The sequence below is a fragment of the Protopterus annectens genome, chromosome 6.part0 (genome assembly GCF_019279795.1).
Source record: "Protopterus annectens isolate FY-2018-M chromosome 6.part0, PAN1.0, whole genome shotgun sequence".
In the NCBI taxonomy this organism is placed as follows: domain Eukaryota; kingdom Metazoa; phylum Chordata; order Ceratodontiformes; family Protopteridae; genus Protopterus; species Protopterus annectens.
The window spans coordinates 603,664,513-603,691,216 of record NC_056737.1 but is presented as its reverse complement, the minus strand read 5'-3'; positions in this window follow the sequence as shown (position 1 = coordinate 603,691,216).

Below are 26,704 nucleotides of genomic sequence, written 5' to 3'. Positions count from 1 at the left end.
CGGGGAGAAGTTTGCACTGAACCTGTCAGCCAGTATGTTGGCAATGTCTGTAGGATCAGTAATCTTCACATCATTTTGAACTAGTTCTGAACATATCTGGGAGTTTCCTCCCAGGTTTCTAACATAGCTAAAGAAGGCCTTATGATTGTCTTTTGAGTCTTTAGCTATTTTTCTCTCAAAATTTGCTTTGGATGATTTTATGAGAGCTCTTAGTTTTTTACTTACATATATATATATATATATATATATATATATATATATATACATACATATATTACATATACATATATATATATATATATATATATTACATATACATATATATATATATATATATATATTACATATACATATATATATATATATATATATATACATATACATACATACATACATATATTATATAATTTTTCAATTGTGAACTCTGCTTTGTTATTTTTTGGCCTTGTATTTTTTATTTCTCTTAATATCCATGTATTCATAAAGGGGCCTACAAATTCTATATTGCACATTTTATTTCAGGATTTCATTCGTTACAGCAAAACTAAGAAAGACCTTCAGCGACCTAAAAGACTATACAGTTTTGACGTCCCTAAAAGGGCTTTTTTTCATTTGTCTGTTGTCTCCGCGAAAGTGCTCACGTTTCTGTTTTTTCTTACAATAAAGAAGTTGTAATTGAGTATTTTTGCCTTGGACTTATTTGCTGGCTGAGACGAGTCTATTAAGATAAGCTGTGATTATACTTGAACAACGGACAACATTGCTCCTTCCTTGTGGTTTTCTGGATATATATATATATATATTTATATATATATATATATATATATATATATAGACAGAGAGACACACACACACACACACACACACACACACACACACACACACACACACACACACACACACACACACACACACACACACACACGTCCAAATGGAGAGATGATAAATCACCAACTAAAGGAGAGTACCTTCATGAGGTGAGCCCTGTTGTTCACAAAATCTCACCAAGACAACACTGATTTATAGACTGTCTTTTATATAGAATATATCATGGACATAAGTATGTTAAAAAATAAAGACAGCTGGGTGCACAAAACCCAGGATAAAAAAGTGGCCAATCCTGGTAGGTGCACTGGTGCCAGGATTGGAGAAAATGACAACACTGAATCCTCAAGACATGCAAAACTTACTACAATGGGGATAGGACAGGCCCTTGGGGAGAATGACTTGTTATAGAAGGAAGTTGAAGTCCACAAAAATCATAAAAACTGATAGGCCAGAAAAGAGCCATACAGATGATAGAGTGGACTATTGAATATAAGAAAGAAATTATGTATTGTTACTACTATGCAAGAAGCTCAGAATTTCTAGACAGAAGACAAATGAAAAGAATAAGAGAGAAATTAGAGGAAAGAAAAATACTTCCACAAGAAAAACTGTCAGATGCTCCAAATTCAAATTTGTGTTCATTAATACATCAGATCCATGAAAAACATTATATAGACCAAGAAACCTTGGGTTGTTTGGAAAAAGAAGTGACCGAGGAAGTGCAAAAGTATAAAGTACAAAATCTAGAGACTTTTGAAAGGTATAAAAAAAAGAAATATGGACATGGGAAAGAAAGAGAGATCTGATATGGTGCAATATTTATGCAACGGAGAAAGTCAAATTAAACACAAAAATGGCAGCCCCAAAGATATTCGAAGAGAAATACAGGCAAAGGCATCCAGATATGAAAATTTCAAAATAAAAAAGACCACAAAGAGGGAACACAGAACAGAAGATTAGTCAAGTAGAAGTTAAAAAAAATAGAAGCTGAAGTTAAGGAATACTTGTAAAGTGAAGGATTTAGTGCAGAAAGTCTAACAGGTTATATCACAGCATGATGAAACAACGAGTCCCCATTATAAGGAGAAACAGGAGGAGCAGTAGACATTTGAAGAAGAAATATAGAAGGAAGTAGAAGTCCACAAAAATCACAAAAACTGATAGGCCAGAAAAGAGCCATACAGATTATCGCCACTAATACAGATAATCGCCACTAATTCTAAGGACAACCACAAAGCATTCTATAGCTATGTCAAGAATCTCAATGGCAACACCTAGATCTGCTCTGAGTTACAGCACAAAGGCACGAAAATTACAGAACCAACTGATATTGCCAACATCCTGGCAGATAGGTTCAGTGCTAACTTTACCCCCTCCCCCCACCCCCTAAAGGGCCCATATCTATACAGGAAGAATGCAGAGTCCCTGTAATCACTACTACGCAGGTAAAAGCTGCACTCTCTAAAGCCAAAAACACAGCATCCATGGGACCGGACAACATCCCAGGCTGCATTTTCCCACCCAGTTCGGGTTTGTGAAAGGCAGATCATGCCTCCTGAACCTGATTGACGTCTTTGAGGAATTCAGCAAAGCCGTAGATGAGGGTAAGGTGGTTCACACAGCCTATCTTTACCTCGCCAAAGCTTTCAACACCATCCCCCATTCTGGAATTATAGCTAAACTCACTAAACTAGGTATAAATCCCTACATCACAAGATGGGTTGCCAACTGGCTCATTGACAGAACCCACACTGTAAAAGTTGCAGACTCCAAATCTGACCTCAAAGCAGTGACAAGTGGAGTACCACAGGGTTCTGTCCTGGGACCTCTTCTGTTTGGTATCTACTTCTCTGAAGTACAGGCTAACACAGAAGGCCTCTGGCTAATGAAGTTCGCAGATGACTGCAAACTAGGAGCCATAGTCAAGTCCCCAAATGATGTGGACATGATACAGAAGGGCCTCGCTGAGACAGATGCCTGGTGTCAGAGCCATGGCCTTAAGCTCAATGCCAAAAAGTGCAGTGTCATCCCCTTTGGTAAAAACTCTGTACCCATGAACTACCACATAGGCAGCAATCTACTTAACACCGAATGTGTGATGAGACCTTGGGACCCAGGTGGACAGTAGTCTCTCCTTTGATAGTCACATCGCCACAGTAGTCAGGAAGTCCTTCTACATGGCACTCCTCATCATAAAAGGGTTCTTATCCAGGAAAAAAGAGGTCATTGTTCCCCTCTACTCGACACTCATTAGACCCATTATAGAGTACAATGCCCCTTATGGAATGTATCTCACAAGACATCTGCAGCAGCTGGAAAGGCCACAGAAGTACCTCAGAAAGAGGATTACTGGCCTCAAACAAATGCCCTACACTGACCACCTCAAAAAACTCCAGCTTTACTCCGTAGCATATCGCCTACTCCAAGATGATCTCTACCTAACATATAAAGCTATGTCAAACCCAGAGCTGTTGGACATGCTACACCTAAAGAAATCCCAATCCCTCTGAGCTACACGCTCTAGGGACCTAAACCTTGTCAACACAATAAACAGGACATGCTGGAGGGATAGATTCCTGTCCCAGAGACTTCCTATACTCTGGGACAGGCTACCCATCTATGTCAAGCAATGTTCTTCATTAGCACTCTTTAAGAAAAATCTTGATGAGTGGATGGGAAATAAGAAATACACCCTGGGGATCACTTCTATGTCTCTGCTCGACAGTGGCACAGGAAAATAACTTTCTTGGGTGGCATAAGCCAGGGAACCTTGTTAGCTAGGCTTACATAGGCCCTTGGGCCGATAGCCTAGTACCTACCTATAAACCTATGAACCTATGAAATATGGGCATGGGAAAGAAAACGAGATTTAATATGATGCAATATTTAGTTTTGCTTTCTTGTTTGCATAATCAATACAAAAAGAGCAGCACCAAAGATATTTGAAGAGAAATACAGGCAAAGGCATCCAGACATTGAAAATTTTACAATAAAAAAATAAGAAAACATAAGAGGAAAAGTAGAAAACAGGATTGGTAATGGAGAAGATAAAAAAATAGAAACTGAGGTTATGGATTACCTGCAAAGTGAAGGCTTTAACTCCGATAACATTGCAACAGGACAGAGCAATGGACACCCAAATTAAGGAGAAACCAGTGGAGCAGGAAGCATCTTATTAGTTGCCATATAAAGATATTTTGGAGATTTCTACAGGAAACCAGTACAACCATCCAGCCGGAATTGGACAGCAAGGGAAGGAACAGTAAACTGCGGCAACTGTGATGCAGTCGATGATGTGTATTGGTAGTCCAACAAGTTCCCATATGAAAGAGCAATGGATAACACAGGATGAAACTGAACAGAATGTGGTTCAGGAAGATGCTCTTATACTTTCTAAAGAAAGCCCTCAGGAAAAGGAGAACAAAGAATGTGCCCTCAATTTAGAAGAAAATGATCTAAGAGAAGAGTTGCTTGATTTAATGGAGATGGACAGACATATTAAGATCAATGAAAGAAATAGACTACTGAAGGTCAATAAAACCCAAAATGTTAGAAATTTGCTAAAACAAATGAACACAGTAATTATGACTGTCCACAGAGATTCATGTGATATAATAGAAGTAAATAGGATTTATTACTGTAAATAAAGTCTTACCGCCAAAACACAGAGCAGTAAGGGAAATAAAGGAAAGAAATTGAATGCCATCATGGAAGTACTGAGAAAACTATAAAGCAATTAATACAAGAACAGTCACTGTTAAAAATGTATAGAGGAGGGAACAGCTCAAGAAAAATACTCAGAAATATAGATGTGACAAAAGCAACACATGGTATTATAACAGAGCAGGATCTATCATGCACTATGGCAAATAATAAAATATATGTAGGTAAATATAAAGGAAAGGTATAAAATAAGCAATGAATTGATGAGCCAAAAAAGTTTTATAGAGAACTGTGAAACAAGGCAAAAGGAATTGAAACATCACCAAAAAAGAAGAAATAGATACATTTTGGAGAAATATCTATGAAGATCATATGGAACATAACAAAGATGCTGAATGGATAGAAGACATAAAAGAAAGAATAAGAAGTTCAAATGTACAGGATATGAAATGGAATAAAGTAATGGCCAGAGAGATTGAAACAAAGTTAAGAAAGTTCCTAATTGTAAATCCCTAGGTCCAGATGCAATACCTAACTTCTAGCTTGTATTAACATCTTTGCATGTAGATTTAGCCATGAGTAAGAACTATTTATATGCACACCCTGAACAGACACTAGCTTGGTTAACAGGAAAAACAATGCTCTTACTTGAGTGAACCTGCACGTTATCCTAAAAACTATAGACCAATAACTTGCTTTCCAACAACATATAAACTATACACTGGAATTAATGTCGACAGAGTTTATAGTCATTTAGAAGAAAACTCAATCATGGCAATAGAACAAAAGGGTAATAAAAGAAAGTCATATGGAACAAAGGATCATTTGTCATTAAATAAAGTCACAACGGAGAACTGTTAAAAGGGAAATAATCTAAGTATGGTGTGGATACATCACAAAAAAGCATTTGACAGTATCGAACATTCATGGATAAAAGAGTGCTTAAAAATGTACAAGATACACCCTACACTGATCGACTACATTACAGCAATCATGAAACAGTGGCAAACCACTTTGCAGTTAAGCCATAATAAAGGACAAATTATTATCCCAGGGATAAAAATTCAAAGGGGGATATTTCAGGGTGACTCTGTCACCACTGCTCTTTTGTCTTGCCCTTAACCCGTTAAGCTGTCTGCTTAACAGATTAGGTCATGTCTGCAATCTAGATCCCAGAAAACAAAGTGTAAAGACTTAATTTTTTTTTGTTGGTGATTTAAAACTGTATAGTTCATCAGATGAGGAACTGAAAGCACAACTGCAAGTGGTTAAAACTTTTTCAAATGATATTAGAATGTCATTCGGTCTTGATAAATGTGAAAAAGCAACCTTTAAAGCAGGAAAGCTGCAGCAACAAGAAAACATCAGTTTGGGACAAGAATGTGATATAAAAGAACTTGAGCAAGAGACAGTGTATAAATATTTGGGAACTGATGAAGGATCAACAATAAAACATGAACAAATGTGAATAAAACTCAGTAATGAATATTTTAGAAGACTTAAATTAATACTGACAACAGCACTGACATCTAGGAACAAAGTCTGAGATATAAACCAATTTGCTCTTCCTGTCCTAACTTACAGTTTCGGAGTGATTGACTGGCCCCAAAAGGTGTTGGATAGATTGGACAGGAAAACAAGTATGCTTCATGCTCATCAAATGATTTATAAAAATCAGTGCATATCAAGATTATATATTCTCTGTTCTGAAGGAGGTATGGGGCTCTTCAAAACTGATTACATGTACAGATCTATGTCTAAGAATACTAAGATGACATCCCTGCTTAGTCTAGCAGAAGCATATCAGCATCATGCAGGAATGGAAATCAAACCAGTAGATACATATCAGACAGCAACTGAATGTGCAAAAAACAAAAGAGAGAATATAAGGCAAAGGATCAGATGAGAAGTTAAGAAATGCGGAAAATGTATAAATATAATTGCACATATAGAAAACTCTTGGAACAACCTCATGTTGGTCAGGATAGAACACAGGAATGGTTAAGAAGAGGTGAATTTAAACCAAAATATGAAAGGTTAATATAGGCGGCCCAAGATAATGGACTACATACTCATTGGTTTATAAAGTTCACTGAACATGTGGGAGAAACAGACTAAAGTAGGTTTTGTAAAACAGAATTTGAAACAGTCGCACATCTTGTTGCTGGTTGTGATGTACTAATGGCAGAAGGACTGTATACTGAAAGGCATAATAATGTGCCAAGATTGTTGCATTGGGGATTGTGCAAACATTATGGTACTGAAGTGGTTGAAAAACACTGGAAACATGAGCCACGAAGCATCATAGAAAATGATGAAGTTTATATCACATGGGATCATCCATCACCAACCGTTCAAAGAATAGATGCAAGAAAACCAGATATAGTAGTTCATGAAAAGACAAAAGTAGCCTTGATCAATGAAATTGCTAGACTCAGTGACTATAGTGTGTTACATACGGAGAGACACAAAGTCATAAAATACCAGGATTTGCAGGCAGAAATGAGGGCAATGTGGAAGAAGGATTCCCAGACAGTTCCAGTAGTAGTAGGAGCTATGGGTCTTTTAGAGGGGACAGTCAAGAAAGCTAAAGCTGCTGTATGCAGACAATGTGGCATTATAAGTGGAATCCAAACAAGATCTTCAGCAAATGATAGGGGAATGGAATCTGGGAAGAGAAGTTTTTATGACAATTCAAAGCTGGAATCAAAGGAGCTGCAGTTGACTGGCGCAGTGTGTTAGCAGTAGTATGTGACAGAAGAATGACAAAGAAGGTGAAAAAGTGTACAAAGATGTGGTGTACCCAGTACTATCAGTGTGGTATAGGAACACGATCAGTGAACGCAGAGCAGCTGAGGAAGCTGGAGGAGTTAGAGATGAAGTACCTGAGGGGGGTGGCAGGGTGCACGCTGTGGGACAGAAAGAAATCAGGACATCAGACCAGAAGCTCGAGTGTTTCCAGTTGCAGAGATGGTCAAAGAAAACAGATACATTGGTTTGGATACATGTACAGGAAAGCAGAAAACAATCTGGTGAAGAAGACTTTGGCAGACAGAAAGAAGGCAAGAGGAAATGAAGATGTCCAGCAAAGATATGCAGGTATCTCCCTAGGCCTAATTAGCATTCTTCCTTCACCCAAGATGATGCCACAATACAAACAAAAATGATTAACTTCAACAATTGGATTAGCTTCTGGTGTCAATCTAGAGGGATCCAGTGTCTTACAGCCTGGGATGATATGGTCAACAGGCCAAGCTGCTTTGCCAGAAATGATCTTCATCTGTTGACCCCAGGCTTTAGGTTGCTAACAAAGATACTTGCCTCCTGCATAGTGTCTTTAGGCAATATCATAAGAACAAACGTCCTGACATTAAAAACCTCCAGAAACAAACTCAAGGTTATGCTGCTTAATGCTAGGAGTCTGAATCAGAAGCTGTACTCACTTGAAGCACTTCTTACCCTGGAAGAGGCTGATATCTGCACAGTCACAGAAACGTGGTTCAAGGCCTCAGAGAGTACACCGGCCATGCCATACAATGAATGTGAAAAATCCAAGGGACGAGGAGTATCCATCTTCACTAAGGACATTTACACCTCTAGACTGGTTAAACAGTATGACTTCAAAGAGTTACTCCAAATCCAACTAACTGTAGGAAAGACTACTCTCCATGTCATTGTTAGCCTAGGTCCCCCACCATGAACCACGAAAACCACACAGCCTATCTGGATGTATTTGAGTCAGTCTCAGCACAGCCAAATATCCTGGTCATGGGTGACTAACTATCCTTCCATCCATTGGGTAACATATATGAGCACAAATCATACCCCATAACATACTTGATAACCTTTCTCTGCCTAGTATCTCCAGAGAGCAGACCATAGCCACACACTCCAAGGCCAAAAACACAGCCTCTATGGGACTGGATAACATCCTAGGCTGCTTATTAAATGGTCTATATAACAGGAGCTAGCAAAACCACTGAGTACACTCTCCAATCTCAGTCCAAGCACTGGCCATGTCCCAGCTGAATGGAAAACAGCAACCATAATTCTCTTGCACGAAGAGGGTCCTTTAACCAACCCTGGGAAATATAGACTCATAAACATAACCAACCTTATGTGCAAGGCCATACAGAGAATTATCATGGATCTTATCAACAAGGAAATAGGTGACCTTCAAACTCCTGACCTGACATAGTTTGGCTTCATTAAGGGCAGATCTTGCCTGTTAAACCTGGTGGGACTAATTTGAGAATGTCACCAAGGCCCTGGATGAAGGCAAACCAGTTCACACTGCCTATCTCAACCTAGGCAAGGCCTTTGATACAACCCCTCACTAAGGCATTATTGAGAAACTAAACCAGCTGGGGATTAACTCTTATGTCACTAAATGGGTTGCCAACTGGCTCACAAACAGAACACATACAGTCAAAATTTGGGATGCTAACTCTACTAGCAGACCTGTTATCAGTGGTGTTCCACAGGGATCTGTGCTAGACCCCCCTACAATTTGGTATCTATTTTTCAGAAATCCAGGAAAAAATAGATGGCCTATGGCTTACCAAGTTTGCTGATGACTGCAAACTGTGTGCAATCATCGAATCCCCCAAAGATGTCAACATACTACATAATGGAATTACACAGATAAATGATTAGTATCAAAGCCAAGGACTTAAACTAAATGCAAAAAATGCATTATCATCTCCTTCAGCAAAGGAGAAACTGTACTAATTATGGCATTAATAATATTCCCCTAAGTTCAAACCCAGTGGTGATAGATTTAGGAACGTAAGCTGATAGCAGCCTTAATTTTGATCAGGTGTCCACAGCAGTAAGGAAGGCCTTCTACATTACACACCTCATAAGCAAGGTAATAGCATCCAAAGTTAAGGAGGTTATAACTCCCCTGTACTCAGCTCCCATCAGACAAATAGTAGAGTACAATTCTCCATTCTGTATGTACCTCACTAGACATCTGCAGCAAATAGAGAGACCTGAGAGGTTTCTCACCAAATAAATTGAGGGTCTACAACACATGACCTAGGTGGACAGACTGAAGAAGCGACTTGTGCCTGGCCTACAGAGAAGTCTCACCCTGCCTTGATGAAGCTACTGTACATCCACAAATCTAATGGGACAAGATTCACTCATTTTAGGGATCCTAACCTAGCTTGTGATATTAACAGGGCATGCTGGAGAGACAGACATGTCTCCCAGAAGTTGCCACTACTCTGGAACATACTTCCAATTCATGTAAAACAGAGGTCCTCAATGACCCTATTTAAACATAACCTGGACAAGTGGATGCAAAATTGTAAATTTACACCAGGAGTTTCACCTATGTCCCTCTTAGATAGGGGCAGCTAGTGCTGATATTGGATTAGTGCACAAACATAGACTATATATCTTGGTTCATAAGGGAACAAGGGTATAACATGACTAGGCTTGTAAAGGTCTTAGGGCCAATAGCCTAGTAACCTCCTGTAATCCTATGATCCTATGATATGGCTGTATTGTGTGAAAGAAGACCTGTGACAGGCATGACTGTCAAAGAAGGTAGGAGAGTGGTGTTGAATCAAGAGAGATGGTGACAATTGATGCGACACCCTGACCCCATACAGACAAATAGGAAAAGGGGGGGGGTGATAATAATAAGGATGCTATATCTAGCCAAGCACATATACAAATAGATATAGAAATAGACACACACAAACACATTTGATCTGGGTGAAATCCTGCTGAATGAACATTTGCTCACAGCCATCCACTATATTTTTTTGATTTCATTCAGAAAGCACCAGCCTAAGACATAGATTAATGCAATAATATTAGCTGGAATGATGGTAAAGTTCAGCAGTCTAGAATTACCCAGGCCTTGCACTACAAGGATTCCCTTGAGCAGTAGAAACCTTAATGGAGTTTTCCACTATCCAACCTGGGAGGAGCTGGTAGGAAGGATAAGGATCTAGGAGCTCCTGGAAAATGGTCTTATCAAAATCTGTCCTGACCTGGAAAAGGAATCTAATTTGTACTTCTTTTTTAAAATATGTACAGAGGACTAAGCTGCTACCTGCAGAATGTTTCTAGAGTGCATCCCTTTCCAAAATAGCATTGAAGATGTCAGGGTTGAAATTGAATGTGCCTAGATACTGCCTGGAACTGGTTTACTACTACGGATATTAAAAAGTCAATAACTAAAGATAACTACCTAGAAATAGTCTGATTTGAAATAGGTTGTCCCCTGTGTCCCATCAAAAGAAATAAATAGCTGATCAGATTTCTAAAGGACTTAGTTTTATCAAGATAGTACCTGAATTGCCTATATACATCCAGACATACCTTTCAGCCTGTTGTTGTGTCTTTCGGCTTTTCCCGGTTAGGGGTCGCCACAGCGGAACTCTGGTCTGCTAATGACTGGCAGTAGATTTCGACATGCCAAGTTGCCAGCCCTGACGCACAACCTTCAATGAAGGTACGCCCATTCACGTATGTCTCCACACAGAAGACACTTTATCTGAGAATCGAACAGGACAACGTCTTACTGTGAGGCGATAATGCTACCGCGGCACCACCACCTGTAGACACTGAAAACAGGAATAAAGGACCTTGAAAAAATAGGAACATCAAGCTGAAAATCTGGGCATCAAATTATCATAATATTGGAATATCAGACAGCACATAGCTCTTGCCGCTTCATGTAGAAATGTTGGATACTAAGAAACGTTTAAAAAACAGACGGTGAAGAAAACAATGGAAACATACAAGCACACTATCAAAGAGACAGTGTAAAAACTGTAGACTTTAATGAAATATATTGCAAAATTCTACAACACAAGGTCATTTATTTTTCTGCTTCAGAAAAAGGAAGTTGTAAGATGTTTGCTCTCTTTTTTAAATTATTGTTGCCACTAATATGTTGATTATGTTGTGTGGTTTTCTGTGTACTAAACACCTTCAAAAAAAAATTACATGATGAGAGGGATTCAGAAAAAAGTGTGAAGGGCTAAATCGAGCCTGAAAATGTGGCACATACCTCAAAAAATGAAGAGTTGTGCAAGTTGCACTTACCCAAAACAACATATGTTCAAATCCTTTACTGCTGCAGTAGCCTATGTGCTATATCCTGTTAAGGATACAGCAACTGGCCAGTTTCAAAAGCTTGGACCTCCCCCTACACTGTGACTGTAGCTACTCATAAGCTGTACCCTTGTGGAGGAAGCTATATAAACAGCCAGAGTGACTAAAAATCTTCTAGGTTTTCTTGTCCCTAACCAAAAAGGGGAACTCATCATGAACAAAACCAAGATATAAACAAAATCTTTCTATCCCACTAGAACTATATACAATGGATGGTAGGGAGGCTACTGCAGCAGTAAAATATTTGAACATCTACTGTTATGGGTAAGAGCAATTTACACAACTATACTGTTCTCACTACTGCAGCATCCAGCAGGTATTCTTTAGTCTTTAGGTAATAGTTTATCCAACCTGGAAGGAGGAAGGATAGGGTCTAAGAGCCAGTGGAGAATGGTCCTAGAAAGTCCTACTCTAGACCTGAAAAATAAATCCAATTTGTAGTGTTTTGTAAATGTATGGATAGAGGACCAAGTTGCTGCTTTTAGAGTCCATCCCTTTCAGTATGCCTTTGTAGAAGTTAAGGCTCTAGTAGGATGTGTCTGAACACTTCCTGGAATGGATTTGCTATTGTGAGAATAAACAAAACAAACAGCAGAAGACAACCACCTGGAAACAGCCTGTTTAGACATGGGTTGAGCTTTCTTAGTCCCAGAATAGGAAATAAATAGCTGGTCAGCTCTCTTGAAGGATTTAGTTCTGCCAAGATTGTATCTAAGCTGCCTTTGCACATCCAGAGTGCATAGAATCTTTTCTCCCTTGTTTTTATAATCTGGATAGAAAACTGAAAGATTGATGGCCTGGTTCAACATGAGCTTTGAAACAACCTTGGGCATGAAAGAGTGGTTTGTGTGTAGAGTGACCCTTTATTTGTTTATTTGTTCTCCCACCATGACAGCTTGCAACTCTAATACTCTACTTGCAGGTGTCACAGCAATAAGAAGAGTAGTTTTCCAACTGATAAACCTAAAGCAGGTCTGACAGACAGGTTCATAGAGTGATATAGATAGATTTTCCAGCACAAAACAGAGATCCCAAAGGTTAGGAACCTCTCTATAAGAAAGTGTCAGGTGTAGAACTCCCTTTAGAAACTGCTTGACTATAAGCAAAGGGGAAAGAGGTGGATCCATGGGCAGGCATGCTGAAATGACTGTAAGATGAACCTCAATAGAGGAATAACATGCCAGAGGATAGCAAATCACACAAATATTTGAGCACCTGAGGTACAAAATACCTGATGGGTCCTGGTCAGTGGCTAGGCCCCAACTTGAAAATCTCTTCCTTTTACCAATATATAATTTTCTAGTAGCAGGCTTTCTTGCCTCTTTCAGTACTTGCTGCACATCCTCATGAAAAAGGGCATCTATATTACATTGAAATGTCGTAATATCGAACACCTAAACATTGATCTGTATTCACTGAAATGCATTTACACCAATCGATGAATATTTACAGTGCAAAGAAACACTTGCCCCACAATCCCACATAACTAACCTAACCTAAAACAACCCCCCGACGTGGGGGACTGTACCCCCTCAACTAAATGTACCAACTCCGAGATTGCACTACATAGGAGAAAAGGCCAACACCATGTAGTTGGTCAATTACATATTTGCTCTGGAAGTATTCATCAATTCATGTAAATGCATTTCGATGAATACGGTTTGATGTTTAGGTGTTTGATATCACATTTCAACGTCGTAACCTAAAAAGGTGTCTACAATGTATCAAAAGTGAATAATCTAGGCAGTTAGTTGAAGTTGTTTGATGTTGGGGTGTGCCAAACTCCCCTTGTCTTCTGTGAGTAGATCACGTTTGTTAGGAAGCTTGTGGTAATTGTCCCTGGTCAATTCCATAAGAAAGGAGAAAACAATTTTGCCGGGGCCAGAAGAGGGTCATCATAATTATTTAGGGAATGTTTTTAAATCTTCAGAATTACCCTGGGAATGATTGGCATGGGTGGAAGTCAGGGGCGGCCCATGCTATTGGACTGATGGACTGCAGCCCCCTCAACTTTAAAATAAAAAATAAAAAAAGAAATAAATAGAAAAAAAATTTTTTAAATTCGCAGACTTCACGCATGCGCACTAGTCCGGATTGCTGCTGAGACAGTCTGGAGCATGCACAGATGTCTCAGCAGCAATCTTGACTGGGAAACATGGACAACAGAGCTCCCAGAAGTCTATGCAGTTTTAAACTGCATAGACTGTCCTGGGAACTCGCTGGGGAAATGCGTCAGGTTCGGACTGCAATGTCAGCAGTCAGGAATTTAGGATCTCGCGACGGGCAGGGTCTGGATTGGAGTTCGCTGCAGTCTCATCAGGGGAAGATCTCGCAACAGGCAGGGTCGGATTTGCGCGGGTTTTGGATAGGGATCAGATGTGCGGTGGTGGTTTGCGGACAGGATTTCGGAGGTGTACTTTGGAGTTATGGACTACAGGTAAGTGTGTGTGTGTGGACAGGATTTCGGATTTACGGTGGTGTACTTTGGAGTTATGGACTACAGGTTGGTGTGTGTGTGTGTGTGTGTGTGTGTGTGTGTGTGTGTGTGTGTGTGTGTGTGTGTGTGTGTGCATGCATGCATGTGTGTGTGTGTGAGAAAATGCCCCAGGTGCAATATACTGGTGGTTAGACTCATGGTGGTATGGTAGGGAATACCTCAGGCTTGAACCCTGTACCTTGTATGCAGGTGAAACTGCAGATTTTTGCCTCATATTTGATCTGATCTATTCCTCATAATATCTGTGGTTTGTAAATATTGCAATGCTTGATATTTGATGGTGCAGTGGTAGCATTGTTCCCTCACAGCTGTAGGTTCTTGGGTTTGATTCTTGGCTGGGGTGCCTTCTTTGTGGGGGGGGTCTGTATATTCTCCCTGTGTTTGTGTGGGTTTGCTTTTGTGTTCTCCCATGTTACAAAGGCAGGTCTGCATTATTTCTTCCTGGGCCTCTGCTGAAAATTGTTTTTTTTTGTTCCAAGTCAGACTGTCCTGATTAACAAATGTTAAAATTTGTGGTTTTCTGGCAAATCATTTAGGAATTAAGTCACTAAATAATGACACACTAGTTTCAGACTTCATAACCTTCAGAAAAATGCATGCTAAAGTAAGACCAGTTTATACAAGAGCAATTTTTAGTACTGTTTATATGTTCCCCCAATATATTTGGCCTTGTCCAGATTTATTGTATTAATAGGTTGAGAGATACATGCAAATAAACTGATTATAGAATTAGGCATAACCAAACCTCCCAACTGTCCCTGATTTTGGCTCAAAATGTTGCTCTTCCCCTAATGATCCCTCCCAATTTTGGAAGAAAACATGGAGGGTTTATAATTAAGAAATAACTGTAATAATTTTATTTCAGAAATGCATGTAGATTATTTTATTTTGTCAGCTGCTCAAGTTAGCAGTACTAATATTAAAGTGTCCCTTCTTTGACAGGTTCCCAGCTGTATTGTGTTGCTATTTTATTTTTGGTCCATTTTTCATAAAATTGTGTTTTTTTTTGGAAAATTAGTGACAAATAATTAAAGACTGAAGTTAGAAAATAATGACAGACATCTGAGTTTCAGATTTCATACCATTCAGAAAATTCATACTAATGCAAGACCTCTATTAGCTTTCTAAGTTTATAAAAATTGTCCTTATTTTTGGGCCTTTGTCCCATTCCTTTGTATGGCTTTATCCATATTTCTTGCTCTGAGATTGAGAGGTATGACAAATGTGTCAGGGCCATCACAAGTCAGCCAGAGACATTTCAAACTGTGACATACTTGTTGCACCCCACTCCCCCATGTAGTGACTCTGGATGTGTTGAAGCAAGGCAAGGAGTAGTTATGCAGTGTAAATGTGCAGAGAATCCCACCCATCCAAGGTAGACACAAGTACTGATTTTTACAGAATGGTCTGGTTTCTGTTATATTTTTTGTACTGTTGATTTATGATTATTACTCAAAGTGCCTGTTGCTCTGTGTTTAAGTAGCAATACTTTAATGACCATCAGGTAAGCTTGGCTCAGATTGCAAGATGCAAGTAAGCTTTAATAAGCATACTGTTAAAGAATTGCCAACACTGAAAGCCTTTCTGTTGCCATGTAGAGAATACTTAACTAGATAATGTATAAGCCTTGGGTATTGAAATGCATATGCCAGTATTTGTAATAAAGGACAGAATTACATTATTTTAAGAGTCTCATTACACTTGGAGACTTCCAGTAATCTCTGCAGGCTTTACCCATAAACTGAATGCCAATCGCGTGGCCCATAACCTGTACAGTAATCCTTTTAAGCAATGTATCTTGAGCTTATTTCTTGTTTGCTTTTCATTTTTTACTTTGATCATGTTTTCCCCATGAAACAAGTAGATGTCAGGCAGCAGGTCTTTTTTTGGATAAGGAACATTTTTACAAGTGGGGGCATCAGAGATTTCTACTTTCAGCATGTTACTTGTTACTTTAATAAAGCTGAATATAAATTATAATTAGAACTGCAGTGCAAGAAGTGGTTTGATTTGAGTGCTGCTTGTTTTTCTTATACTTGATTTTGACTGGCATTCCATTAATGTATTTAAACAGAAGTAAGTTATTTTTTCATGCCTCACAACCTTTTTTGTTTCCATCTAGATATTAAGCTGTCATGCAGCCAATGCATTGAAATATTTTTATTCTTCTACACTTCATTTTGTCTTGATTGGACTCTCATAATGATGGTTTGGCACCCAGGGCAGTATATTTAGTTTTTGTGGTTTGCTACTACAGGTGTGTGTGTGTGTGGTAGGGAATACCTCAGGCTTGAATCCTGTACCTTGTATGCAGGTGTTAAAAACCTGAATTCCCTACCCACCACCATTTGTAAAAAAAAATTGCAGATTTTTGCCTCATGTTTCATCTGATCTGTTCCTCATAATATCTGTGGTTTGTAAATATTGCAATGCTTGATATTAGATGGTGCAGTGGTAGCATTGTTGCCTCACAGCTGCAGGTTCTCAGGTTTGATTCTTGTCTGGGGTGCCTTCTTTGTGGGGTCTGTATCTTCTCCCTGTGTTTGTGTGGGTTTGCTTTTGTGTCCTCCCATGTTACAAAGACATGTCTGCATTATTTCTTCCTGGGATTCTGCTGACAATTTTTTTTGTTCCAAGGCAGACTGTCCTGATTAACAAATGTTAAATAAAATTGAGAGGCATTTGAATTTCAGACTTCAAGTTTCTGAATGTTTAATTCCTGGAATATTTGATTGTGCAGTGGCAGTATTGCTGCCTCACAGCTATAGGTTTTCTGGTTTGATTCTTGGCTGGGGTGCCTTCTGTGTGGAGTCTGCATCTCCTCCCTGTGTTTGTGTGGATTTGCTCTGGTGCCCTGTCATTTTACAAAGACATGTCTGCAGTATTTCTCCCTGGGTCTCTGCTGAAAATTGCTTTTGTTCTGTCAGCAGTAAAATTGACAGGCATTTGAATTTCAGACTTCATGTTCTTCAGAAAATACATAGTAACACAACCGTAACACAAACTTTTATTCTAGCAATTTTCTAAGTTTATAAGATGAATATTTGAAATTTGTCCCTATTTTGGGACTGTATTCCCCCATTATTGGCTTCATCCAGGTTTTTTGTGCTAAGGTTGACAGCTATGGCAAGAACTGAATTCACTGAATATGTTTGAGGGCTGTATTCCCTCATTAGTGGGTTTGTCCAGGTGTTTTGTACTAAGCGGTTGACAGCTATTGTGAGAACTGAATTCACTAAATGATAGCCATTTAAGTTTCAGTCTTCCTCTCTTTTACAAAGCAGTAAAATGTATGGTGGTAACACAGCATTTCTCTTTCACAAAGCAGCTGATTTGGCGTAGTGGTATGTTGCTCTGACTGTTTTGCACAGGGACCTTGGCAGTAAAATGTATGGTGGTAACACATCATTTTATTCTAGCAACTTTCCAAGATTATACAAGCAATGTTTAATGTGTCCCTGGTTTTTGGGCTTTTGACCCCCCCCCAATACATTTTGGCTTTTTCCAGTTTTCTTGTGCTGCGACGTTGAGATGCAGTTGAGTATTGAGCAGATTTTACAAGGAGCTGAGAGCTGCAGGGGAACAGAAGTTTAGTGTTGCTTAAGTGAAGTTGGCTTGCCTTGTTAATAGCACAACAGGTTGTGTACTTGCGTTTGATGCAGAAGGCTGTGGGTTCTACTCCCACAAGGGGTGGATGCTGCTGTACTGAGAATGTTCTCCTTGGTGAAGATACTAACTATAATGTCTGTTATCAGTTTGCCATCCATTTCCTCTTGCAATATTACTAGCTTATCATTTTTTTAATGTAATATAGGCAATTTATTCCTGAGTGGCAACAGGTACTTTATTTTTAGATGAAACCATGAAATATAAAGGTGTTTGCTAGCAGCAACCTCTTCATTAGTTACAGATTTCTTTAATGTGGACATATTTAGATGACTTTTACTTCTTCAGAGATTGTGCATATTTACTGATAATGGACTGTAGAACTGTGCATATTTACTGATAATGGACTGTAGAATTGTGCATATTTACTGATAATGGCGGACTGTAGAATTGTGCATATTTACTGATAATGGTGGACTGTGGAAGTCTGAGTAGACTTTTATGATAAATGTTCTGAACTGGGCAGTTTTGCCATTATGGGTGCATGCATTTTGTTTCATTGCTTACTGGAAAAATGTTCAAAACAAATTTAAAACACCCTCTAACAACTGTACTGTATTGTACAAGGAATATAATTTAGTACAATGAGGAAGGTGTATCAAAGAGCACATGTATGTTTCATATGCAAGGGGCCTATGATTTGAAAACAGCCCAAAATTAATCTTTATCTGCCACTGGCAAAATGTATTCTCTTTGAATGTGGGTTTCAATGAATGTGAGTTTCAAGGGCAGAGAAGTTTTAATGCTAAGTTTTCATTGTGAGACTGCATTGCTTTGTTTAGCAGATGGCTTAGTCTTTGTGCTGTAAAATACAAAATAAAACTTTCAAATGAAGTCCAACTCATCATAGAAGTAAAGCAGTATGCTCATTAGTGTTTATGGTAAATAGAGTGAAATAGCCAAGTAATGGTTCATTGGAATGGCTGCAGAGGCTCCATTCAACCATGAATTTGTCAGGGGGGAAGGGCAGCAAACTCAGACAGGCCCAGCTGAACTATACCTCCCAACTGTCCAGATTTTCAAAGAATGAATCGATTTTTGCTTCTTATTTTTGGTTTGTTCTTCATAAAATTTGTAGTTTTCTGGCAAATCATTTAGGAATTAAGTCACTAAATAATGATACACTGATTTTTAGACTTCATAACCTTCAGAAAAATGCATGCTAAAGTAAGAACTGTTATTCTATCAACTGTCTCAATTTATACAAGAGCAATTTTTAGTACTGTTTATATGTTCCCCCAATATATTTGGCCTTGTTCAGATTTACTGCATTAACAGGTTGAGAGGTGCATGCAAATAAATTGCTTTATACAATTAGGCATAGCCAACCTTTCAACTGTCCCCGATTTTGGCTCAAAATGTTGCTCTTCCCCCTAATAATCCCTCCGCAAAATAGCAGTTTTGGAAGAAAACATGGAGGGTTTACAATTAAGAAATAACTGTAATAATCAAAGTTATAGATTATTTGAAATGCATGTAGATTATTTCTCCCTGGGTCTCTGCTGAAAATTGCTTTTGTTCTGTCAGCAGTAAAATTGACAGGCATTTGAATTTCAGACTTCATGTTCTTCAGAAAATACATAGTAACACAACCGTAACACAACCTTTTATTCTAGCAATTTTCTAAGTTTATAAGATGACTATTTGAAATTTGTCCCTATTTTTGGGACTGTATTCCCCCATTATTGGCTTCATCCAGGTTTTTTGTGCTAAGGTTGACAGCTATGGCAAGAACTGAATTCACTGAATATGTTTGAGGGCTGTATTCCCTCATTAGTGGGTTTGTCCAGGTGTTTGTACTAAGAGGTTGACAGCTATGGTGAGAACTGAATTCACTAAATGATAGCCATTTAAGTTTCAGTCTTCTTCTCTTTTACAAAGCAGTAAAATGTATGGTGGTAACACAGCATTTCTCTTTCACAAAGCAGCTGATTTGGCGTAGTGGTATGTTGCTCTGACTGTTTTGCACAGGGACCTTGGCAGTAAAATGTATGGTGGTAACACAGCATTTTATTCTAGCAACTTTCCAAGATCATACAAGCAATGTTTAATGTGTCCCTGGTTTTTGGGCTTTTGACCCCCCCCCCCCCAATACATTTTGGCTTTTTCCAGTTTTCTTGTGCTGCGACGTTGAGATGCAGTTGAGTATTGAGTAGATTTTACAAGGAGCTGAGAGCTGCCGGGGAACAGAAGTTTAGTGTTGCTTAAGTCTAGTTGGCTTGCCTTGTTAATAGCACAACAGGTTGTGTACTTGCGTTTGATGCAGAAGGCTGTGGGTTCTACTCCCACAAGGGGTGGATGCTGCTGTACTGAGAATGTTCTCCTTGGTGAAGATACTAACTACAATGTCTGTTATCAGTTTGCCATCCATTTCCTCTTGCAATATTACTAGCTTATCATTTTTTTAATGTAATATAGGCAATTTATCCCTGAGGGGCAACAGGTACTTTATTTTTCGATGAAACCATGAAATATAAAGGTGTTTGCTAGCAGCAACCTCTTCATTAGTTACAGATTTCTTTAATGTGGAATTATTTAGATGACTTTAACTTCTTCAGCGATTGTGCATATTTACTGATAATGGACTGTAGAACTGTGCATATTTACTGATAATGGACTGTAGAATTGTGCATATTTACTGATAATGGTGGACTGTAGAATTGTGCATATTTACTGATAATGGTGGACTGTGGAAGTCTGAGTAGACTTTTATGATAAATGTTCTGAACTGGGCAGTTTTGCTATTATGGGTGCATGTGTTTTGTTTCATTGCTTACTGGAAAAATGTTCAAAACAAATTTAAAACGCCCTCTAACAACTGTACTGTATTGTACAAGGAATATAATTTAGTACAACGAGGAAGGTGTATCAAAGAGCACATGTATGTTTCATATGCAAGGGGCCTATGATTTGAAAACAGCCCAACATTAATCTTTATCTGCCACTGGCAAAATGTATTTTCTTTGAATGTGGGTTTCAATGAATGTGAGTTTCAAGGGCAGAGAAGTTTTAATGCTAAGTTTTCATTGTGAGACTGCATTGCTTTGTTTAGCAGATGACTTAGTGTTTGTGCTGTAAAATACAAAATAAAACTGTCAAATGAAGTCCAACTCATCATAGAAGTAAAGCAGTATGCACATTAGTGTTTATGGTAAATAGAGTGAAATAGCCAAGTAATGGTTCATTGGAATGGCTGCAGAGGCTCCATTCAACCATGATTTGGTCAGGGGGGAAGGGCAGCAAACTCAGACAGGCCCAGCTGAACTATACCTCCCAACTGTCCAGATTTTCAAAGAATGAATCGATTTTTGCTTCTTATTTTTGGTTTGTTCTCCATAAAATTTGTAGTTTTCTGGCAAATCATTTAGGAATTAAGTCACTAAATAATGATACACTGATTTTTAGACTTCATAACCTTCAGAAAAATGCATGCTAAAGTAAGAACTGTTATTCTATCAACTGTCTCAATTTATACAAGAGCAATTTTTAGTACTGTTTATATGTTCCCCCAATATATTTGGCCTTGTTCAGATTTACTGCATTAACAGGTTGAGAGGTACATGCAAATAAATTGCTTTATACAATTAGGCATAGCCAACCTATCAACTGTCCCCGATTTTGGCTCAAAATGTTACTCTTCCCCCTAATAATCCCTCCGCAAAATAGCAATTTTGGAAGAAAACATGGAGGGTTTACAATTAAGAAATAACTGTAATAATCAAAGTTATAGATTACTTGAAATGCATGTAGATTATTTTATTTTGTCAGCTGCTCAAGTTAGCAGTACTAATATTAAAGTGTCCCTACTTTGACAGGTTCCCAGCTGTATTGTGTGGCTATTTTATATTTTTGCATCACATTTTTGGTCCATTTTTCATAAAATTGTGTTTTTTGGCAAATTAGTGAAAAATCACTAAAGACTGAAGTTAGAAAATAATGACAGACATTTGAGTTTCAGATTTTATACCCTTCAGAAAATTCATACTAATGCAAGACCTATTCTATTATCTTTCTAAGTTTATTAGAGCAATATTTAAAAATTGTCCTTATTTTTGGGCCTTTGTCCCACTTCTGTGTATGGCTTTGTCCAGATTTCTTGCTCTGAGGTTGAGAGGTATGACAAATGTGTCAGGGCCATCACAGTCAGCCAGAGGCATTTCAAATTGTGACATACTTGTTGCACCCCACTCCCACATGTAGTGACTCTGGATGTGTCCAAGCAAGGCAAGGAGTAGTTATGTAGTGTAAATGTGCAGTGTGTCCCCCCATCCAAGGTAGACACAAGTACTACAGTGGCTTTTCATCTGTCCTTGATTTTGCAGAACGGTCTGGTTTCAGTCATATTTTTGTACTGTTGATTTATGCTTATTATTCAGATTTATGCTTATTACTCAGAAAGTGCCTGTTGCTCTGTGTTTAAGTAGCAATGCTTTAATGACCATAAGGTAAGCTTGTCTGAGATCGTAAGATGCAAGTAAGCTTTAATAAGCATACTGTTAAAGAATTGCCAACACTGAAAGCCTTTCTGTTGTTGCCATGCAGAGAATACTTGACTAGATAATGTATAAGCCTTGGGTATTAAAGGACAGGATTCCATTATTTTAAAAAGCTCATTACACTTGTTGGAGACTTCCAGTCATCTCTACAGACTTTACCCGTAAACTAAACAGAATGCCAATCATGTGTGGTCCATTACCTGTACAGTAATCCTTTAAACAATGTATCTTGAGCTTGTTTCTTGTTTGCTTTTCATTTTTTACTTTGATCATGTTTTCCCCATGAAACAAGTAGATAGTTGTCAGGCAGCAGGCCTTTTATAGATAAGAAACATTTTTACAAGTGGGGGCATCACAGAGATTTCTACTTTCAGCATGTTACTTGGTACTTTAATAAAGCTGAATATAAATTATAATTAGAATTGCAGTGCAAGGAGAAGTGGTTTGAGTTGAGTGCTTCTGTTTTTTCTTATACTTGATTTTGACTGGCATTCCAGTAATGTATTTAAAAAGTAATTTATTTTTTCATGCCTCACAACCTTTGTTTCCATCTAGATATTAAGTAAGCTGTCATGCAGCCAATGCATTGAAATATTTTTATTCTTCTTCACTTATTTTTGTCTTGATTGGAGTCTCATAATGATGGTTTGCCACCCAGGGCAGCGTAAGTTAGTTTTTGTGGTTTTAGCCCCTCCCCTTTATAGTTGACCACACCCCTTCCCCTTGACTCCACCCATTCAGCTGTCTCCTGCAGCCCCCCTTTGATTTGAAGTCACCAGCCACCACTGGTGGAAGTGCATATAGGAACATCCCAGCAAGGGGGATGAAACAGCATCTGTTCTCCATGACTGCTTGCAAGGAGTACTGGAACAGAATCTGTTTAGCTGTCTGTCTTGAAGGGAGGCAAACAGACCTATCTGAGGTGTTTCCCCCATTTAGATCAACTCCTGGAACACATCTTCATTGAATTTCTTCTCATGATGGTCTGCCCTGGACCTGCTTAGCTTGTCTACCATTGTGTTTTGCTCTTGCTGTATGCAAGGTGCCTGTAGCATTAAGGAGTGCTGAAGAGGTAACTCCCAAGCTATCACTGTTAATCAACATTTTGGCTACAACTTGATGCCCTTCCCCCACATCTGTTAATATGTCACATCACTGCAGTTTTGCCGGCAATGATCTGGAGAGGAAACATGATGCAAAGACTATGTCATGAATCACAGCCATCATTTCTTTGCTACTGATGTGCTTTGGTATGTCTGTACTGTCCCACAGTTTCTGCATTTTTACCTTCTTTGAAACTGCTCCCCAAACAAAATCTGAGGAATGGGTCAATACAGATTGTGCTGGGGAGGATGGAGAAAAAGGAAGACCTAGACTGTGAGACATCTCATTCCTCACCAATGCAATTCTGACTTTGTGAAGCCCAAGACTGGACTTTGAAAACCCAAAGGATGGGAATGCTGGGTCCACAAATTTTTGAGGTACCACTAAATCTTTCTTATATGTAGCCTGGCAAAGGGAGTCATGCAAATCACAGAAGCCATGAGACCTAATATCCTGAGAAATTCTCTAGCAGTAGCATAGGACTGGTGAGAAAAGTTCAGAAAGACTTTCAGATACAAACCTTAGCTTTACTCGAGGACCGAAAGCCTTTTGCAGCACAATGTCTATCAAGCAACCTGGCTAGAAACACAATCTTGTGTGATGAAGTGAGGGAGAATTTTTGCATATTTATCTGGAATCCCAGATAGATTAAGAAATAATATACTTTTGTTAATGATTCTTCTGCTAACATGGACAAGAGAGTTTGCACAAATAAGCAAGTCATGTAAATTAGGAAAAAAGTGTGGATACCCTGCAATCTACAGTGGATCACCACTGGGCTAAACACTTTGTAAGCACTCTTGGGCAATGGTCAGCAGAGAATTGATAATGTGACCCAGGCACACAATCTTAGATTTTCTTGAAGCTGCTTGCTATTGGAATGTGATAGTAAACATCTTTGAGGTCTAAGGCTATCGTAAAACTCTAATCTGAGACAACAGCTGACATTATTTGAAGGGTCTACATCCTGGATTTTGGAACCATCACAAAAAGAATGAGAAAAGACAGATCCAAAACTAGTCTCCCAAAATGCTTCTTCTTTGGAAACAGAAGTCTTTGGGAGTAAAAGCCCTTTCATATTTGTTCTGCAAGAATATGCTCTATGATTCTTGCTTCTAATGTGGTATCGCACTTGGGAAAACAACTGTGTTTGACTGGGAGGGTGAAGGGAATCCTCCTGAAAACAAAGGGCTTTTTTATTAATTTCCAACTTATCCATTTACAACTGTAAACCTCCTGGCTCACCTTCAAAACTCACTGGTCTGACAAAATCTGTCACCAAACAAGAGCACTGAGGGTCAGATTCTGTAAAAGAGGAAGAGATGTAGGCAGGGGGGAGAGGAAAAATGATTGGGTTTCTGACACAGTCATTCTGAGGAGGGCACTTGCCCTTTTATGGAAAACGTACTGCTTTTTGGATTTTTATTGGTCCCTTCCTGCCATCTCTTAGGTGTCTCCCTATTATCAAGAGGCACTACTTGCTTGTTTTGTCTTGTAAAGGGATTTGAGGATTTGGAAGGAAATAATCTGGAGACCAGATAAATCCTAGAAACTCCCTGCATTAACTTACCCCTGTCATCCCATTGCTTGAGGACCTGCTTAGCAGAAGGCAAAAATAAAACCTCCCTTTCTAGGGAAATTCAAAACTTCTGACTTTATTTCATCTCAAAACTTTGATTACATGTCCAAACAAATCTTCTAAAACCACTAGCTAAAGCAGAAACCCTAGAAACAGTGTCACCATAATCATAAAGACTTTTACGGCATGTTTAGAAACTTGAAACAATGTGATTCAAGTAAGGTCTACCTTTAGAATGCTGGAAAGTAGAAACCCTCTCAGACTATTGGCAAACTTCAGCATAAACTTCCACATGTACCTCTGGCAGATAATAATTCTGAAGGCTAAACTGGAGGAAGAAGAGGGTTTCTTATTTGTCCAGCAGCTGACCCTCTTTAATCCCAGGAATTCAGTTAGGGGTGGTAAAGAGTCTGCAGCAGAAGCAGTAGGAGAAATAGCTGTCAAATCTGTTCTAGGATGAAGGCAGAGACATTTATTAGTTTGTAGACTTTATACAGTTTATCTGCTTTTTCAGGTACTGATGGCTGAGAATCAGGAGTGTTGCAAGCTGCATTAAAAGCATCCTTTGAAGGTGACAAAATGGGAAATGGGTGCAGTATGTGGAGCTTCTTGTTCTAATAAATCATAGCATCTTCATCATTTAGAGGGGAATACACTCCAGAGAGTGTTCTGCACCTAAAATGGATGTTTCTCCCATGCCCACATCGGGCACTGGAACAGCCAAAGAGGTTGTATTTGACCCCCAGTCTGTAGTCGGTAGTGGCTGGCAAGGCTATACTACAGGGATTTCAGAAAACCAGTAAGTGATCTGATGAACCAGCAATGACCACTGCAGTATTGCCCTACCACTGGCATTGAGGTATTGACTGAACCTATGCTGTAGGCAAGGGCTCATGCTTTGTTTTTTTTTTTTTTGTTTTGTTTTTGTTTTTGTTTATTAGCAGCATTGGAAGTAATAACAGCAGGACTGGGTAAGTATTTTGTAGCCAAAGAAGAAGCCTGATTCCTGGTTCACTGTGCTGGAAATAGTTGTCTAGAAGGTAAACTGTCACTTAGTACACACAAGCAGTACACAACTCTTTGAAAAAGTCCCAATTCCACAACAAAAAAGTCACAAAATCAGCACACAATCCCCTGTCAAAGACAGAGATACTGCCCCCAAAATTAACTGCCCAATAAAAAAAATGAAACAACCAACTTCTGACAAAGTTTACATTTTACATAAGCATCCACACAATACACTGTTTTTGCCCTTAAATACACTTTTTGACAAAAATCACCAAATTAAGTTAGAAAACTGTTACATAAGCCCCAAAGCTTAAATTGACCTAGCAAGCCATTCCTAGAGCTACAACAGTGGTAATGAAGAAATGTCTGTTGGTATTACTGAAAAACCCATATTCTTAAAGTGATATACTGCAATAATGACAAAAAATAGGCAAATATACATATAAAAATATTCCTAAATCATAAAAATACGTGTGGAAGGGTTCCCCCAAGGGTTCTCATCTGTATGGCCTACTGCTGTTCCTGAGTAGCTTCACGGCTGGACTTGTACAAGGCACAAGAAAGTACTGAAGATTTTTACTCACTCTAGCTGTTTATGCAGTTCACTCCAAAAAAAGGCTCATCTTATAAGCAGCCAGAGTAACAGTGTGTGAGGGGATGAAAGCTTTTGGAAGCTGGCAGGTTGTTGTATCCTTGGCAGGATACAACCCGCAGGCTACTCTGCCA